The sequence below is a fragment of the Brienomyrus brachyistius genome, chromosome 2, assembly GCF_023856365.1.
Source record: "Brienomyrus brachyistius isolate T26 chromosome 2, BBRACH_0.4, whole genome shotgun sequence".
Classification (NCBI taxonomy): Eukaryota; Metazoa; Chordata; class Actinopteri; order Osteoglossiformes; family Mormyridae; genus Brienomyrus; species Brienomyrus brachyistius.
In genome coordinates, this window is record NC_064534.1 from 39,765,020 (window position 1) to 39,782,715 (window position 17,696).

The 17,696-nt window shown below is 46.9% G+C and overlaps 10 non-coding genes and 3 pseudogenes across 10 annotated transcripts; all 13 read left to right on the top strand.

Moving 5' to 3' along the window:
* Positions 1 to 89: 89 nt before the first annotated feature.
* Positions 90 to 208, top strand: LOC125734625 (5S ribosomal RNA). The gene has a single exon (XR_007393929.1). It is a non-coding gene; the product is annotated as a 5S ribosomal RNA (ribosomal RNA).
* Positions 209 to 1,300: 1,092 nt separating this feature from the next.
* LOC125732651 (5S ribosomal RNA) lies at positions 1,301 to 1,419 on the top strand. Its single transcript, XR_007392025.1, has one exon. It is a non-coding gene; the product is annotated as a 5S ribosomal RNA (ribosomal RNA).
* Positions 1,420 to 2,498: 1,079 nt separating this feature from the next.
* Positions 2,499 to 2,617, top strand: LOC125732652 (5S ribosomal RNA). Its single transcript, XR_007392026.1, has one exon. It is a non-coding gene; the product is annotated as a 5S ribosomal RNA (ribosomal RNA).
* A 3,404-nt stretch (positions 2,618 to 6,021) lies between these two features.
* LOC125732653 (5S ribosomal RNA) lies at positions 6,022 to 6,140 on the top strand. Its single transcript, XR_007392027.1, has one exon. It is a non-coding gene; the product is annotated as a 5S ribosomal RNA (ribosomal RNA).
* A 1,077-nt stretch (positions 6,141 to 7,217) lies between these two features.
* LOC125735410 (5S ribosomal RNA) lies at positions 7,218 to 7,336 on the top strand. Its single transcript, XR_007394706.1, has one exon. It is a non-coding gene; the product is annotated as a 5S ribosomal RNA (ribosomal RNA).
* A 1,088-nt stretch (positions 7,337 to 8,424) lies between these two features.
* On the top strand, positions 8,425 to 8,543 carry LOC125732655 (5S ribosomal RNA). The gene has a single exon (XR_007392029.1). It is a non-coding gene; the product is annotated as a 5S ribosomal RNA (ribosomal RNA).
* Positions 8,544 to 9,621: 1,078 nt separating this feature from the next.
* On the top strand, positions 9,622 to 9,740 carry LOC125732165 (5S ribosomal RNA; annotated as a pseudogene).
* Positions 9,741 to 10,821: 1,081 nt separating this feature from the next.
* LOC125732261 (5S ribosomal RNA) lies at positions 10,822 to 10,940 on the top strand (annotated as a pseudogene).
* A 1,082-nt stretch (positions 10,941 to 12,022) lies between these two features.
* LOC125735395 (5S ribosomal RNA) lies at positions 12,023 to 12,141 on the top strand. Its single transcript, XR_007394691.1, has one exon. It is a non-coding gene; the product is annotated as a 5S ribosomal RNA (ribosomal RNA).
* Positions 12,142 to 13,221: 1,080 nt separating this feature from the next.
* On the top strand, positions 13,222 to 13,340 carry LOC125732262 (5S ribosomal RNA; annotated as a pseudogene).
* A 1,082-nt stretch (positions 13,341 to 14,422) lies between these two features.
* On the top strand, positions 14,423 to 14,541 carry LOC125735396 (5S ribosomal RNA). Its single transcript, XR_007394692.1, has one exon. It is a non-coding gene; the product is annotated as a 5S ribosomal RNA (ribosomal RNA).
* A 1,079-nt stretch (positions 14,542 to 15,620) lies between these two features.
* LOC125733808 (5S ribosomal RNA) lies at positions 15,621 to 15,739 on the top strand. Its single transcript, XR_007393144.1, has one exon. It is a non-coding gene; the product is annotated as a 5S ribosomal RNA (ribosomal RNA).
* Positions 15,740 to 16,815: 1,076 nt separating this feature from the next.
* On the top strand, positions 16,816 to 16,934 carry LOC125734637 (5S ribosomal RNA). Its single transcript, XR_007393940.1, has one exon. It is a non-coding gene; the product is annotated as a 5S ribosomal RNA (ribosomal RNA).
* The last annotated feature ends 762 nt before the right edge of the window (positions 16,935 to 17,696 follow it).

Sequence of the window (17,696 nt, forward strand, 5' to 3'; positions counted from 1 at the left end):
AAAAAAAGAACATTAGTAGTATCCAATGGGACCAACTGGCATGTATAGAGGCGTGTAATGCAAAAGGGCTGTTTTTGGTAGCTTCTCTCGCTTACGGCCATACCACCCTGAACACGCCCGATCTCGTCTGATCTCGGAAGCTAAGCAGGGTTGGGTCTGGTTAGTACTTGGATGGGAGACCACCTGGGAATACCAGGTGCTGTAAGCTTTTCTCACTTTTACTTTATACAGGGGGCGCTCCACTTCACGATTAATTTAAATCTATCACTCCCCTTCCATTTTACTATTTTATATATATATATATATATATATATATATTTTTTCTCTCATTCATAAAGGCAGCTTTTAGAAACCGTTTTACTCTAAATACTTCCTGGTAATTCTAGGTGCTGTAAGCTGTTCGTGCCTTTATTCCACCAGGGCGCGATCTTCTCACAAACTTGAAGACTGTCACTCCCCATTCACGTTTTACAACTTATTGTTAATGATAAAGAGACAGCTTTTTACAAACAGTTTTAAACAAAGTACTGATATTATTCCTCTTCAACTGACCGCTTTGTTTTCTATGCAAAAACCACTTCGCCACAGAAGACTCGATATTATTGGCATAGCAAGTTCTGCTCTTCTCCTTTCAAAACTTGCTAAAAGCTGTATTTAAAAGAACAGATTGGCCGGGGTAATTCACACCCTTCAATGCCAGCTTAATGTTTAGGTTAGTGGGAATCACAGAGGAATTAGGGATGGAAACTTCTTTGCTGGTGGTAGAAGCGGTCTGGTGAATTTTTAGAGAGAAGAGGCCGTCGATGTTTGAATGTAGAAAATTGTTCTGGCTGCAGCCTGCAGTATGGACTTGTTGGTGTGTGTAGCTCCCAGTGTTCTGACAGCGCGACGTTTTGGGGAAGCATGTGATTCAACAGCTACCAGTGGGCTTCGTGCGGCGGAGATTTTGTGGCTGTTAGCGGAGTTGATAACAGAGGGTCGTTAAGAGAAGCCTGCATGCAGTAGGCAAATGAGTAATGTTTGCCGGCGGGGGACGTGCGGCGATTAACCTGTGCGGTAGTGTAAAGGAGTTAAAAAGAAGGAAGTGTGCGGATGCGGAAAGAATGGAATAATTGTGGTAGGCTGCCGGCTGAGTAGTTTGGTGAATGTTTGGTGTGGGTCCGGCGCTGCCGATTGGATGGTGGTGCTGCAGTGTGAGTCAGATAAAAAAAAAAAAAAAACCAGGAGTAGGATCCAATGGGACTAACTGGCATGTATAGAGGCGTGTAATGCAAAAGGGCTGTTTTTGATAGCGTCTCTCGCTTATGGCCATACCACCCTGAACACGCCCGATCTCATCCGATCTCGGAAGCCAAGCAGGGTAGGGTCTGGTTAGTACTTGGATGGGAGACCTCCTGGGAATACCAGGTGCTGTAAGCTTTTCTCACTTTTACTTTATACAGGGGGCGCTCCACTTCACGATTAATTTAAATCTATCACTCCCCTTCCATTTTACTATTTTATATATATATATATATTTTTCTCTCATTCATAAAGGCAGCTTTTACACACCGTTTTACTCTAAATACTTCCTGGTAATTCTAGGTGCTGTAAGCTGTTCGTGCCTTTATTCCACCAGGGCGCGATCTTCTCACAAACTTGAAGACTGTCACTCCCCATTCACGTTTTACAACTTATTGTTAATGATAAAGAGACAGCTTTTTACACACAGTTTTAAACAAAGTACTGATATTATTCCTCTTCAACTGACCGCTTTGTTTTCTATGCAAAAACCACTTCGCCACAGAAGACTCGATATTATTGGCATAGCAAGTTCTGCTCTTCTCCTTTCAAAACTTGCTAAAAGCTGTATTTAAAAGAACAGATTGGCCGGGGTAATTCACACCCTTCAATGCCAGCTTAATGTTTAGGTTAGTGGGAATCACAGAGGAATTAGGGATGGAAACTTCTTTGCTGGTGGTAGAAGCGGTCTGGTGAATTTTTAGAGAGAAGAGGCCGTCGATGTTTGAATGTAGAACATTGTTCTGGCTGCAGCCTGCAGTATGGACTTGTTGGTGTGTGTAGCTCCCAGTGTTCTGACAGCGCGACGTTTTGGGGAAGCATGTGATTCAGCAGCTACCAGTGGGCTTCGTGCGGCGGAGATTTTGTGGCTGTTAGCGGAGTTGATAACAGAGGGTCGTTAAGAGAAGCCTGCATGCAGTAGGCAAAGGAGTAATGTTTGCCGGCGGGGGACGTGCGGCGATTAACCTGTGTGGTAGTGAAAAGGAGTTAAAAAGAAGGAAGTGTGCGGATGCGGAAAGAATGGAATAATTGTGGTAGGCTGCCGGCTGAGTAGTTTGGTGAATGTTTGGTGTGGGTCCGGCGCTGCCGATTGGATGGTGGGGCTGCAGTGTGAGTCAGATAAAAAAAAAAAAATAACCAGGAGTAGGATCCAATGGGACTAACTGGCATGTATAGAGGCGTGTAATGCAAAAGGGCTGTTTTTGGTCGCGTCTTTCGCTTATGGCCATACCACCCTGAACACGCCCGATCTCATCCGATCTCGGAAGCCAAGCAGGGTAGGGTCTGGTTAGTACTTGGATGGGAGACCTCCTGGGAATACCAGGTGCTGTAAGCTTTTCTCACTTTTACTTTATACAGGGGGCGCTCCACTTCACGATTAATTTAAATCTATCACTCCCCTTCCATTTTACTATTTTATATATATATATATATTTTTCTCTCATTCATAAAGGCAGCTTTTACACACCGTTTTACTCTAAATACTTCCTGGTAATTCTAGGTGCTGTAAGCTGTTCGTGCCTTTATTCCACCAGGGCGCGATCTTCTCACAAACTTGAAGACTGTCACTCCCCATTCACGTTTTACAACTTATTGTTAATGATAAAGAGACAGCTTTTTACACACAGTTTTAAACAAAGTACTGATATTATTCCTCTTCAACTGACCGCTTTGTTTTCTATGCAAAAACCACTTCGCCACAGAAGACTCGATATTATTGGCATAGCAAGTTCTGCTCTTCTCCTTTCAAAACTTGCTAAAAGCTGTATTTAAAAGAACAGATTGGCCGGGGTAATTCACACCCTTCAATGCCAGCTTAATGTTTAGGTTAGTGGGAATCACAGAGGAATTAGGGATGGAAACTTCTTTGCTGGTGGTAGAAGCGGTCTGGTGAATTTTTAGAGAGAAGAGGCCGTCGATGTTTGAATGTAGAAAATTGTTCTGGCTGCAGCCTGCAGTATGGACTTGTTGGTGTGTGTAGCTCCCAGTGTTCTGACAGCGCGACGTTTTGGGGAAGCATGTGATTCAGCAGCTACCAGTGGGCTTCGTGCGGCGGAGATTTTGTGGCTGTTAGCGGAGTTGATAACAGAGGGTCGTTAAGAGAAGCCTGCATGCAGTAGGCAAAGGAGTAATGTTTGCCGGCGGGGGACGTGCGGCGATTAACCTGTGCGGTAGTGAAAAGGAGTTAAAAAGAAGGAAGTGTGCGGATGCTGTCACGGGACGTGGTGCGCGAGCGCGGAGGAGAGCGGCGAAGGTGCGGAAGGAGGAAGCAGGCAGGCAGGATACGGGACGAACGGGGTTTAATTGGGAATACGAGGATCTCACGCACACAAACATCCATGAACATCAATGACAGACAAAGCAAACTGGGGAGACCAGGACTTAAATACACGGAACAAGGCAGCAGGAAACAAGACATGACTGGGCAGGATCAGGAAATCACACGTGGGTAATTAGGGGGCGTGGCACACACGAGGAGCGGACGAGCCGGGCATGACAGAACCCCCCCCCCAAAGGCGCGCTACACCGGGCGCGCCAAGGAAGGGGGCGACGGACGGGACGAGGCAGAACAGGACCTGGAAAACAAGAACAGAATTAACGCACGACGGGGAACAGGACCGAAGCACAAAACAAGGCAAGAGACAGAACATAGGACAGGAGCAGACAAAGGGCCGGGAAAGCGGAGAGACAGATCAGAAAGGGAGACACAGAGGGAACAGGCGGGACAAAAGGACCGGGAGTGAACGGAGGGAAGCCAGAGGGAGAAGGAGGAACACAAGGAGCGAAGGGACGAGGGACAAAGGCGGAAGGAGGAGAAAAGACAGGCGGGACAGAGACGGGAAAGAAGGGAGAGAAGGAGGGGGAAGGAAGGGGAGCCCGAGGGAGCCCCAGCGGGCGACGGGCGGCAGCCGGAGGGGCCGCAGGCGGCCGGGAGGCCGGAGCCGGAGGGGATCGAGAAGGGGCAGAGGAGACAGGGCGAGGGACCCGCGGAGGGGCCAGGGAGGGAGCAGGAGGGAGCACCAGGGAAGGGGACGAGGGAGCTGGAAGGGGCCAGGGCGATTGCACGGAGGAGGGGGGAGCCGCAGCAGGCGGCGATGTCCGGGGGAGGGCCGGAGGTAGGGGCCCCGCAGGCGACCGACCAGGACCCGGAGAGGGGAGCGAGGCAGGGCGACGAGGCACCGGAGAGGGACCCGCAGGCGACAGCCGACCCGGAGGGCCAGGACCCGCAGGCGCCAACCGAGCCCCAGCGCAGGCGAGGCAGGGCGAGCCAGGGGGCAGGGCGGGCGGGACCCCAGCCCTGCGTCTGTGTCCCCTCCCTTTACGGGACACAGACATGACCCCAGGTCGGGGTCGAGTTCGCCGGGGCGAGGGAGAAACTGTCACAGGGGGAGAAGGGACAGGAGCGCGGTCAGGAGCTGCAGGTGGCTGCAGTGGGGGCGCCTGGACAGGAACAGGAGCGCGGTCCAGAACAGGAGCGCGGTCAGGAACAGGAGCTGGCTGCAGTGGGGGCGCCTGCCCGGGAGCTGCAGCAGGCGGCTGCAGAGGGGGCGCCTCTGCAGGAACTGGAGCGCGGTCAGGAACAGGAGGTGGCTGCAGTGGGGGCGCCGGCCCGGGAGCGGGGTCCGCCGGCAATGACGGCTGCACGGGAGCGGGGTCCGCCGGCAATGGCGGCTGCACGGGAGCGGGGTCCGCCGGCAATGGCGGCTGCACGGGAGCGGGGTCCGCCGGCAATGGCGGCTGCGCGGGAGCGCAAGCCGCAGGTGGAGGAAGCTGCGCAGATCTACCGGACAGCGGCGATGGCTGCTCCGGCTGCGCAGGTTGCAGAGGCTGGCGCTGCGCTGATAGCGCAGGCAGAACTGGCACGTCCTGGGAGGGGGAGACGGGCGCGGTCCTCTTCGGGACCCGGGGTATCGAGTCCCTTACGGCCCTAATACCTCCCCAATTAGCCAGGTATTCGGGCCGGTGATTATACCGGTACAGGGGCGGTAGTTCATCCGGAGCGAACGGCTCCAGCTCGGGATACGAGAAAGGAATGTCCTCCTCGTCGCTGCTGGAAGCCCCGACTCTCACCATGAAGTGGACTCCCCTATGGAACGGGTCAGGGACGGAGCCCTGGACGAGCCCCTCTCTCTCGTCCTCAGCGAAAGACCAGGAGTCGGCGAGGGAGCATGTGCCCAGTCGGATGGGCTCAGGCAGGGGCTTCCTTCTCCTCTGCTTCCTCCTTTTCTTCTGGTCCGTCATTCTGTCACGGGACGTGGTGCGCGAGCGCGGAGGAGAGCGGCGAAGGTGCGGAAGGAGGAAGCAGGCAGGCAGGATACAGGACGAACGGGGTTTAATTGGGAATACGAGGATCTCACGCACACAAACATCCATGAACATCAATGACAGACAAAGCAAACTGGGGAGACCACGACTTAAATACACGGAACAAGGCAGCAGGAAACAAGACACGACTGGGCAGGATCAGGAAATCACACGTGGGTAATTAGGGGGCGTGGCACACACGAGGAGCGGACGAGCCGGGCATGACAGATGCGGAAAGAATGGAATAATTGTGGTAGGCTGCCGGCTGAGTAGTTTGGTGAATGTTTGGTGTGGGTCCGGCGCTGCCGATTGGATGGTGGTGCTGCAGTGTGAGTCAGATTAAAAGAAAAAAAAACCAGGAGTAGGATCCAATGGGACTAACTGGCATGTATAGACGCGTGTAATGCAAAAGGGCTGTTTTTGGTCGCATCTCTCGCTTATGGCCATACCACCCTGAACACGCCCGATCTCATCCGATCTCGGAAGCCAAGCAGGGTAGGGTCTGGTTAGTACTTGGATGGGAGACCTCCTGGGAATACCAGGTGCTGTAAGCTTTTCTCACTTTTACTTTATACAGGGGGCGCTCCACTTCACGATTAATTTAAATCTATCACTCCCCTTCCATTTTACTATTTTATATATATATATATATTTCTCTCATTCATAAAGGCAGCTTTTACACACCGTTTTACTATAAATACTTCCTGGTAATTCTAGGTGCTGTAAGCTGTTCGTGCCTTTATTCCACCAGGGCGCGATCTTCTCACAAACTTGAAGACTGTCACTCCCCATTCACGTTTTACAACTTATTGTTAATGATAAAGAGACAGCTTTTTACACACAGTTTTAAACAAAGTACTGATATTATTCCTCTTCAACTGACCGCTTTGTTTTCTATGCAAAAACCACTTCGCCACAGAAGACTCGATATTATTGGCATAGCAAGTTCTGCTCTTCTCCTTTCAAAACTTGCTAAAAGCTGTATTTAAAAGAACAGATTGGCCGGGGTAATTCACACCCTTCAATGCCAGCTTAATGTTTAGGTTAGTGGGAATCACAGAGGAATTAGGGATGGAAACTTCTTTGCTGGTGGTAGAAGCGGTCTGGTGAATTTTTAGAGAGAAGAGGCCGTCGATGTTTGAATGTAGAAAATTGTTCTGGCTGCAGCCTGCAGTATGGACTTGTTGGTGTGTGTAGCTCCCAGTGTTCTGACAGCGCGACGTTTTGGGGAAGCATGTGATTCAGCAGCTACCAGTGGGCTTCGTGCGGCGGAGATTTTGTGGCTGTTAGCGGAGTTGATAACAGAGGGTCGTTAAGAGAAGCCTGCATGCAGTAGGCAAAGGAGTAATGTTTGCCGGCGGGGGACGTGCGGCGATTAACCTGTGCGGTAGTGAAAAGGAGTTAAAAAGAAGGAAGTGTGCAGATGCGGAAAGAATGGAATAATTGTGGTAGGCTGCCGGCTGAGTAGTTTGGTGAATGTTTGGTGTGGATCCGGCGCTGCCGATTGGATGGTGGTGCTGCAGTGTGAGTCAGATAAAAAAAAAAATAAAACCAGGAGTAGGATCCAATGGGACTAACTGGCATGTATAGACGCGTGTAATGCAAAAGGGCTGTTTTTGGTAGCATCTCTCGCTTACGGCGATACCACCCTGAACACGCCCGATCTTGTCTGATCTCGGAAGCCAAGCAGGGTAGGGTCTGGTTAGTACTTGGATGGGAGACCTCCTGGGAATACCAGGTGCTGTAAGCCTTTCTCACTTTTACTTTATACAGGGGGCGCTCCACTTCACGATTAATTTAAATCTATCACTCCCCTTCCATTTTACTATTTTATATATATATATATATTTTTTTTTTTTTTCTCTCATTCATAAAGGCAGCTTTTAGAAACCGTTTTACTCTAAATACTTCCTGGTAATTCTAGGTGCTGTAAGCTGTTCGTGCCTTTATTCCACCAGGGCGCGATCTTCTCACAAACTTGAAGACTGTCACTCCCCATTCACGTTTTACAACTTATTGTTAATGATAAAGAGACAGCTTTTTACAAACAGTTTTAAACAAAGTACTGATATTATTCCTCTTCAACTGACCGCTTTGTTTTCTATGCAAAAACCACTTCGCCACAGAAGACTCGATATTATTGGCATAGCAAGTTCTGCTCTTCTCCTTTCAAAACTTGCTAAAAGCTGTATTTAAAAGAACAGATTGGCCGGGGTAATTCACACCCTTCAATGCCAGCTTAATGTTTAGGTTAGTGGGAATCACAGAGGAATTAGGGATGGAAACTTCTTTGCTGGTGGTAGAAGCGGTCTGGTGAATTTTTAGAGAGAAGAGGCCGTCGATGTTTGAATGTAGAAAATTGTTCTGGCTGCAGCCTGCAGTATGGACTTGTTGGTGTGTGTAGCTCCCAGTGTTCTGACAGCGCGATGTTTTGGGGAAGCATGTGATTCAGCAGCTACCAGTGGGCTTCGTGCGGCGGAGATTTTGTGGCTGTTAGCGGAGTTCATAACAGAGGGTCGTTAATAGAAGCCTGCATGCAGTAGGCAAAGGAGTAATGTTTGCCGGCGGGGGACGTGCAGCGATTAACCTGTGCAGTAGTGAAAAGGAGTTAAAAAGAAGGAAGTGTGCGGATGCGGAAAGAATGGAATAATTGTTGTAGGCTGCCGGCTGAGTAGTTTGGTGAATGTTTGGTGTGGGTCCGGCGCTGCCGATTGGATGGTGGGGCTGCAGTGTGAGTCAGATAAAAAAAAAAAAATAACCAGGAGTAGGATCCAATGGGACTAACTGGCATGTATAGAGGCGTGTAATGCAAAAGGGCTGTTTTTGGTCGCGTCTTTCGCTTATGGCCATACCACCCTGAACACGCCCGATCTCATCCGATCTCGGAAGCCAAGCAGGGTAGGGTCTGGTTAGTACTTGGATGGGAGACCTCCTGGGAATACCAGGTGCTGTAAGCTTTTCTCACTTTTACTTTATACAGGGGGCGCTCCACTTCACGATTAATTTAAATCTATCACTCCCCTTCCATTTTACTATTTTATATATATATATATATTTTTCTCTCATTCATAAAGGCAGCTTTTACACACCGTTTTACTCTAAATACTTCCTGGTAATTCTAGGTGCTGTAAGCTGTTCGTGCCTTTATTCCACCAGGGCGCGATCTTCTCACAAACTTGAAGACTGTCACTCCCCATTCACGTTTTACAACTTATTGTTAATGATAAAGAGACAGCTTTTTACACACAGTTTTAAACAAAGTACTGATATTATTCCTCTTCAACTGACCGCTTTGTTTTCTATGCAAAAACCACTTCGCCACAGAAGACTCGATATTATTGGCATAGCAAGTTCTGCTCTTCTCCTTTCAAAACTTGCTAAAAGCTGTATTTAAAAGAACAGATTGGCCGGGGTAATTCACACCCTTCAATGCCAGCTTAATGTTTAGGTTAGTGGGAATCACAGAGGAATTAGGGATGGAAACTTCTTTGCTGGTGGTAGAAGCGGTCTGGTGAATTTTTAGAGAGAAGAGGCCGTCGATGTTTGAATGTAGAAAATTGTTCTGGCTGCAGCCTGCAGTATGGACTTGTTGGTGTGTGTAGCTCCCAGTGTTCTGACAGCGCGACGTTTTGGGGAAGCATGTGATTCAGCAGCTACCAGTGGGCTTCGTGCGGCGGAGATTTTGTGGCTGTTAGCGGAGTTGATAACAGAGGGTCGTTAAGAGAAGCCTGCATGCAGTAGGCAAAGGAGTAATGTTTGCCGGCGGGGGACGTGCGGCGATTAACCTGTGCGGTAGTGAAAAGGAGTTAAAGAGAAGGAAGTGTGCGGATGCGGAAAGAATGGAATAATTGTGGTAGGCTGCCGGCTGAGTAGTTTGGTGAATGTTTGGTGTGGTTCCGGCACTTCCGATTGGATGGTGGGGCTGCAGTGTGAGTCAGATAAAAAAAAAAAAAAAACAGGAGTAGGATCCAATGGGACTAACTGGCATGTATAGAGGCGTGTAATGCAAAAGGGCTGTTTTTGGTAGTTTTTCGCGCTCACGGCCATACCACCCTGAACACGCCCGATCTCGTCTGATCTCAGAAGCCAAGCAGGATAGAGTCTGGTTAGTACTTGGATGGGAGACCTACTGGGATTACCCTGTGCTGTAAGCTTTTCTCACTTTTACTTTATACAGGGGGCGCTCCACTTCTCGATTAATTTAAATCTATCACTCCCCTTCCATTTTACTATTTTATATATATATATTTTTTTTTTCTCTCATTCATAAAGGCAGCTTTTACACACCGTTTTACTCTAAATACTGCCTGGTAATTATAGCTACTGTAAGCTGTTTGTGCCTTTATTCCACCAGGGCGCGATCTTCTCACAAACTTGAAGACTGTCACTCCCCATTCACGTTTTACAACTTATTGTTAATGATAAAGAGACAGCTTTTTACACACAGTTTTAAACAAAGTACTGATATTATTCCTCTTCAACTGACCGCTTTGTTTTCTATGCAAAAACCACTTCGCCACGGAAGACTCGATATTATTGGCATAGCAAGTTCTGCTCTTCTCCTTTCAAAACTTGCTAAAAGCTGTATTTAAAAGAACAGATTGGCCGGGGTAATTCACACCCTTCAATGCCAGCTTAATGTTTAGGTTAGTGGGAATCACAGAGGAATTAGGGATGGAAACTTCTTTGCTGGTGGTAGAAGCGGTCTGGTGAATTTTTAGAGAGAAGAGGCCGTCGATGTTTGAATGTAGAAAATTGTTCTGGCTGCAGCCTGCAGTATGGACTTGTTGGTGTGTGTAGCTCCCAGTGTTCTGACAGCGTGACGTTTTGGGGAAGCATGTGATTCAGCAGCTACCAGTGGGCTTCGTGCGGCTGAGATTTTGTGGCTGTTAGCGGAGTTGATAATAGAGGGTCGTTAAGAGAAGCCTGCATGCGGTAGGCAAAGGAGTAATGTTTGCTGGCGGGGGACGTGCGGCGATTAACCTGTGCGGTAGTGAAAAGGAGTTAAAGAGAAGGAAGTGTGCGGATGCGGAAAGAATGGAATAATTGTGGTAGGCTGCCGGCTGAGTAGTTTGGTGAATGTTTGGTGTGGTTCCGGCACTTCCGATTGGATGGTGGGGCTGCAGTGTGAGTCAGATAAAAAAAAAAAAAAAAAACAGGAGTAGGATCCAATGGGACTAACTGGCATGTATAGAGGCGTGTAATGCAAAAGGGCTGTTTTTGGTAGTTTTTCGCGCTCATGGCCATACCACCCTGAACACGCCCGATCTCGTCCGATCTCAGAAGCCAAGCAGGATAGAGTCTGGTTAGTACTTGGATGGAAGACCTACTGGGATTACCCTGTGCTGTAAGCTTTTCTCACTTTTACTTTATACAGGGGGCGCTCCACTTCTCGATTAATTTAAATCTATCACTCCCCTTCCATTTTACTATTTTATATATATATATTTTTTTTTTCTCTCATTCATAAAGGCAGCTTTTACACACCGTTTTACTCTAAATACTGCCTGGTAATTATAGCTACTGTAAGCTGTTTGTGCCTTTATTCCACCAGGGCGCGATCTTCTCACAAACTTGAAGACTGTCACTCCCCATTCACGTTTAACAACTTATTGTTAACGATAAAGTGACAGCTTTTTACACACAGTTTTAAACAAAGTACTGATATTATTCCTCTTCAACTGACCGCTTTGTTTTCTATGCAAAAACCACTTCGCCACAGAAGACTCGATATTATTGGCATAGCAAGTTCTGCTCTTCTCCTTTCAAAACTTGCTAAAAGCTGTATTTAAAAGAACAGATTGGCCGGGGTAATTCACACCCTTCAATGCCAGCTTAATGTTTAGGTTAGTGGGAATCACAGAGGAATTAGGGATGGAAACTTCTTTGCTGGTGGTAGAAGCGGTCTGGTGAATTTTTAGAGAGAAGAGGCCGTCGATGTTTGAATGTAGAAAATTGTTCTGGCTGCAGCCTGCAGTATGGACTTGTTGGTGTGTGTAGCTCCCAGTGTTCTGACAGCGTGACGTTTTGGGGAAGCATGTGATTCAGCAGCTACCAGTGGGCTTCGTGCGGCGGAGATTTTGTGGCTGTTAGCGGAGTTGATAATAGAGGGTCGTTAAGAGAAGCCTGCATGCGGTAGGCAAAGGAGTAATGTTTGCTGGCGGGGGACGTGCGGCGATTAACCTGTGCGGTAGTGAAAAGGAGTTAAAGAGAAGGAAGTGTGCGGATGCGGAAAGAATGGAATAATTGTGGTAGGCTGCCGGCTGAGTAGTTTGGTGAATGTTTGGTGTGGGTCCGGCGTTGCCGATTGGATGGTGGGGCTGCAGTGTGAGTCAGATAAAAAAAAAAAAAAAAAACCAGGAGTAGGATCCAATGGGACCAACTGGCATGTATAGAGGCGTGTAATGCAAAAGGGCTGTTTTTGGTCGCATCTCTCGCTTATGGCCATACCACCCTGAACACGCCTGATCTTGTCTGATCTCGGAAGCTAAGCAGGGTAGGGTCTGGTTAGTACTTGGATGGGAGACCTCCTGGGAATACCAGGTGCTGTAAGCTTTTCTCACTTTTACTTTATACAGGGGGCGCTCCACTTCACGATTAATTTAAATCTATCACTCCCCTTCCATTTTACTATTTTATATATATATATATATTTTTCTCTCATTCATAAAGGCAGCTTTTACACACCGTTTTACTCTAAATACTTCCTGGTAATTCTAGGTGCTGTAAGCTGTTCGTGCCTTTATTCCACCAGGGCGCGATCTTCTCACAAACTTGAAGACTGTCACTCCCCATTCACGTTTTACAACTTATTGTTAATGATAAAGAGACAGCTTTTTACACACAGTTTTAAAGAAAGTACTGATATTATTCCTCTTCAACTGACCGCTTTGTTTTCTATGCAAAAACCACTTCGCCACAGAAGACTCGATATTATTGGCATAGCAAGTTCTGCTCTTCTCCTTTCAAAACTTGCTAAAAGCTGTATTTAAAAGAACAGATTGGCCGGGGTAATTCACACCCTTCAATGCCAGCTTAATGTTTAGGTTAGTGGGAATCACAGAGGAATTAGGGATGGAAACTTCTTTGCTGGTGGTAGAAGCGGTCTGGTGAATTTTTAGAGAGAAGAGGCCGTCGATGTTTGAATGTAGAAAATTGTTCTGGCTGCAGCCTGCAGTATGGACTTGTTGGTGTGTGTAGCTCCCAGTGTTCTGACAGCGTGACGTTTTGGGGAAGCATGTGATTCAGCAGCTACCAGTGGGCTTCGTGCGGCTGAGATTTTGTGGCTGTTAGCGGAGTTGATAATAGAGGGTCGTTAAGAGAAGCCTGCATGCGGTAGGCAAAGGAGTAATGTTTGCTGGCGGGGGACGTGCGGCGATTAACCTGTGCGGTAGTGAAAAGGAGTTAAAGAGAAGGAAGTGTGCGGATGCGGAAAGAATGGAATAATTGTGGTAGGCTGCCGGCTGAGTAGTTTGGTGAATGTTTGGTGTGGTTCCGGCACTTCCGATTGGATGGTGGGGCTGCAGTGTGAGTCAGATAAAAAAAAAAAAAAAAAACAGGAGTAGGATCCAATGGGACTAACTGGCATGTATAGAGGCGTGTAATGCAAAAGGGCTGTTTTTGGTAGTTTTTCGCGCTCATGGCCATACCACCCTGAACACGCCCGATCTCGTCCGATCTCAGAAGCCAAGCAGGATAGAGTCTGGTTAGTACTTGGATGGAAGACCTACTGGGATTACCCTGTGCTGTAAGCTTTTCTCACTTTTACTTTATACAGGGGGCGCTCCACTTCTCGATTAATTTAAATCTATCACTCCCCTTCCATTTTACTATTTTATATATATATATTTTTTTTTTCTCTCATTCATAAAGGCAGCTTTTACACACCGTTTTACTCTAAATACTGCCTGGTAATTATAGCTACTGTAAGCTGTTTGTGCCTTTATTCCACCAGGGCGCGATCTTCTCACAAACTTGAAGACTGTCACTCCCCATTCACGTTTAACAACTTATTGTTAACGATAAAGTGACAGCTTTTTACACACAGTTTTAAACAAAGTACTGATATTATTCCTCTTCAACTGACCGCTTTGTTTTCTATGCAAAAACCACTTCGCCACAGAAGACTCGATATTATTGGCATAGCAAGTTCTGCTCTTCTCCTTTCAAAACTTGCTAAAAGCTGTATTTAAAAGAACAGATTGGCCGGGGTAATTCACACCCTTCAATGCCAGCTTAATGTTTAGGTTAGTGGGAATCACAGAGGAATTAGGGATGGAAACTTCTTTGCTGGTGGTAGAAGCGGTCTGGTGAATTTTTAGAGAGAAGAGGCCGTCGATGTTTGAATGTAGAAAATTGTTCTGGCTGCAGCCTGCAGTATGGACTTGTTGGTGTGTGTAGCTCCCAGTGTTCTGACAGCGTGACGTTTTGGGGAAGCATGTGATTCAGCAGCTACCAGTGGGCTTCGTGCGGCGGAGATTTTGTGGCTGTTAGCGGAGTTGATAATAGAGGGTCGTTAAGAGAAGCCTGCATGCGGTAGGCAAAGGAGTAATGTTTGCTGGCGGGGGACGTGCGGCGATTAACCTGTGCGGTAGTGAAAAGGAGTTAAAGAGAAGGAAGTGTGCGGATGCGGAAAGAATGGAATAATTGTGGTAGGCTGCCGGCTGAGTAGTTTGGTGAATGTTTGGTGTGGGTCCGGCGTTGCCGATTGGATGGTGGGGCTGCAGTGTGAGTCAGATAAAAAAAAAAAAAAAAAACCAGGAGTAGGATCCAATGGGACCAACTGGCATGTATAGAGGCGTGTAATGCAAAAGGGCTGTTTTTGGTCGCATCTCTCGCTTATGGCCATACCACCCTGAACACGCCTGATCTTGTCTGATCTCGGAAGCTAAGCAGGGTAGGGTCTGGTTAGTACTTGGATGGGAGACCTCCTGGGAATACCAGGTGCTGTAAGCTTTTCTCACTTTTACTTTATACAGGGGGCGCTCCACTTCACGATTAATTTAAATCTATCACTCCCCTTCCATTTTACTATTTTATATATATATATATATTTTTCTCTCATTCATAAAGGCAGCTTTTACACACCGTTTTACTCTAAATACTTCCTGGTAATTCTAGGTGCTGTAAGCTGTTCGTGCCTTTATTCCACCAGGGCGCGATCTTCTCACAAACTTGAAGACTGTCACTCCCCATTCACGTTTTACAACTTATTGTTAATGATAAAGAGACAGCTTTTTACACACAGTTTTAAAGAAAGTACTGATATTATTCCTCTTCAACTGACCGCTTTGTTTTCTATGCAAAAACCACTTCGCCACAGAAGACTCGATATTATTGGCATAGCAAGTTCTGCTCTTCTCCTTTCAAAACTTGCTAAAAGCTGTATTTAAAAGAACAGATTGGCCGGGGTAATTCACACCCTTCAATGCCAGCTTAATGTTTAGGTTAGTGGGAATCACAGAGCAATTAGGGATGGAAACTTCTTTGCTGGTGGTAGAAGCGGTCTGGTGAATTTTTAGAGAGAAGAGGCCGTCGATGTTTGAATGTAGAAAATTGTTCTGGCTGCAGCCTGCAGTATGGACTTGTTGGTGTGTGTAGCTCCCAGTGTTCTGACAGCGCGACGTTTTGGGGAAGCATGTGATTCAGCAGCTACCAGTGGGCTTCGTGCGGCGGAGATTTTGTGGCTGTTAGCGGAGTTGATAACAGAGGGTCGTTAAGAGAAGCCTGCATGCAGTAGGCAAAGATGTAATGTTTGCCGGCGGGGGACGTGCGGCGATTAACCTGTGCGGTAGTGAAAAGGAGTTAAAGAGAAGGAAGTGTGCGGATGCGCAAAGAATGGAATAATTGTGGTAGGCTGCCGGCTGAGTAGTTTGGTGAATGTTTGGTGTGGGTCCGGCGCTGCCGATTGGATGGTGGTGCTGCAGTGTGAGTCAGATAAAAAAAAAAAAAAAACCAGGAGTATGATCCAATGGGACTAACTGGCATGTATAGACGCGTGTAATGCAAAAGGGCTGTTTTTGGTCACGTCTCTCGCTTATGGCCATACCACCCTGAACACGCCTGATCTCATCCGATCTCGGAAGCCAAGCAGGGTAGGGTCTGGTTAGTACTTGGATGGGAGACCTCCTGGGAATACCAGGTGCTGTAAGCTTTTCTCACTTTTACTTTATACAGGGGGCGCTCCACTTCACGATTAATTTAAATCTATCACTCCCCTTCCATTTTACTATTTTATATATATATATATTTTTCTCTCATTCATAAAGGCAGCTTTTACACACCGTTTTACTCTAAATACTTCCTGGTAATTCTAGGTGCTGTAAGCTGTTCGTGCCTTTATTCCACCAGGGCGCGATCTTCTCACAAACTTGAAGACTGTCACTCCCCATTCACGTTTTACAACTTATTGTTAATGATAAAGAGACAGCTTTTTACACACAGTTTTAAACAAAGTACTGATATTATTCCTCTTCAACTGACCGCTTTGTTTTCTATGCAAAAACCACTTCGCCACAGAAGACTCGATATTATTGGAATAGCAAGTTCTGCTCTTCTCCTTTCAAAACTTGCTAAAAGCTGTATTTAAAAGAACAGATTGGCCGGGGTAATTCACACCCTTCAATGCCAGCTTAATGTTTAGGTTAGTGGGAATCACAGAGGAATTAGGGATGGAAACTTCTTTGCTGGTGGTAGAAGCGGTCTGGTGAATTTTTAGAGAGAAGAGGCCGTCGATGTTTGAATGTAGAAAATTGTTCTGGCTGCAGCCTGCAGTATGGACTTGTTGGTGTGTGTAGCTCCCAGTGTTCTGACAGCGCGATGTTTTGGGGAAGCATGTGATTCAGCAGCTACCAGTGGGCTTCGTGCGGCGGAGATTTTGTGGCTGTTAGCGGAGTTGATAACAGAGGGTCGTTAATAGAAGCCTGCATGCAGTAGGCAAAGGAGTAATGTTTGCCGGCGGGGGACGTGCGGCGATTAACCTGTGCGGTAGTGAAAAGGAGTTAAAAAGAAGGAAGTGTGCGGATGCGGAAAGAATGGAATAATTGTGGTAGGCTGCCGGCTGAGTAGTTTGGTGAATGTTTGGTGTGGGTCCGGCGCTGCCGATTGGATGGTGGGGCTGCAGTGTGAGTCAGATAAAAAAAAAAAAAGAACATTAGTAGTATCCAATGGGACCAACTGGCATGTATAGAGGCGTGTAATGCAAAAGGGCTGTTTTTGGTAGCTTCTCTCGCTTACGGCCATACCACCCTGAACACGCCCGATCTCGTCTGATCTCGGAAGCTAAGCAGGGTTGGGTCTGGTTAGTACTTGGATGGGAGACCACCTGGGAATACCAGGTGCTGTAAGCTTTTCTCACTTTTACTTTATACAGGGGGCGCTCCACTTCACGATTAATTTAAATCTATCACTCCCCTTCCATTTTACTATTTTATATATATATATATATATATATATATATTTTTTCTCTCATTCATAAAGGCAGCTTTTAGAAACCGTTTTACTCTAAATACTTCCTGGTAATTCTAGGTGCTGTAAGCTGTTCGTGCCTTTATTCCACCAGGGCGCGATCTTCTCACAAACTTGAAGACTGTCACTCCCCATTCACGTTTTACAACTTATTGTTAATGATAAAGAGACAGCTTTTTACAAACAGTTTTAAACAAAGTACTGATATTATTCCTCTTCAACTGACCGCTTTGTTTTCTATGCAAAAACCACTTCGCCACAGAAGACTCGATATTATTGGCATAGCAAGTTCTGCTCTTCTCCTTTCAAAACTTGCTAAAAGCTGTATTTAAAAGAACAGATTGGCCGGGGTAATTCACACCCTTCAATGCCAGCTTAATGTTTAGGTTAGTGGGAATCACAGAGGAATTAGGGATGGAAACTTCTTTGCTGGTGGTAGAAGCGGTCTGGTGAATTTTTAGAGAGAAGAGGCCGTCGATGTTTGAATGTAGAAAATTGTTCTGGCTGCAGCCTGCAGTATGGACTTGTTGGTGTGTGTAGCTCCCAGTGTTCTGACAGCGCGACGTTTTGGGGAAGCATGTGATTCAACAGCTACCAGTGGGCTTCGTGCGGCGGAGATTTTGTGGCTGTTAGCGGAGTTGATA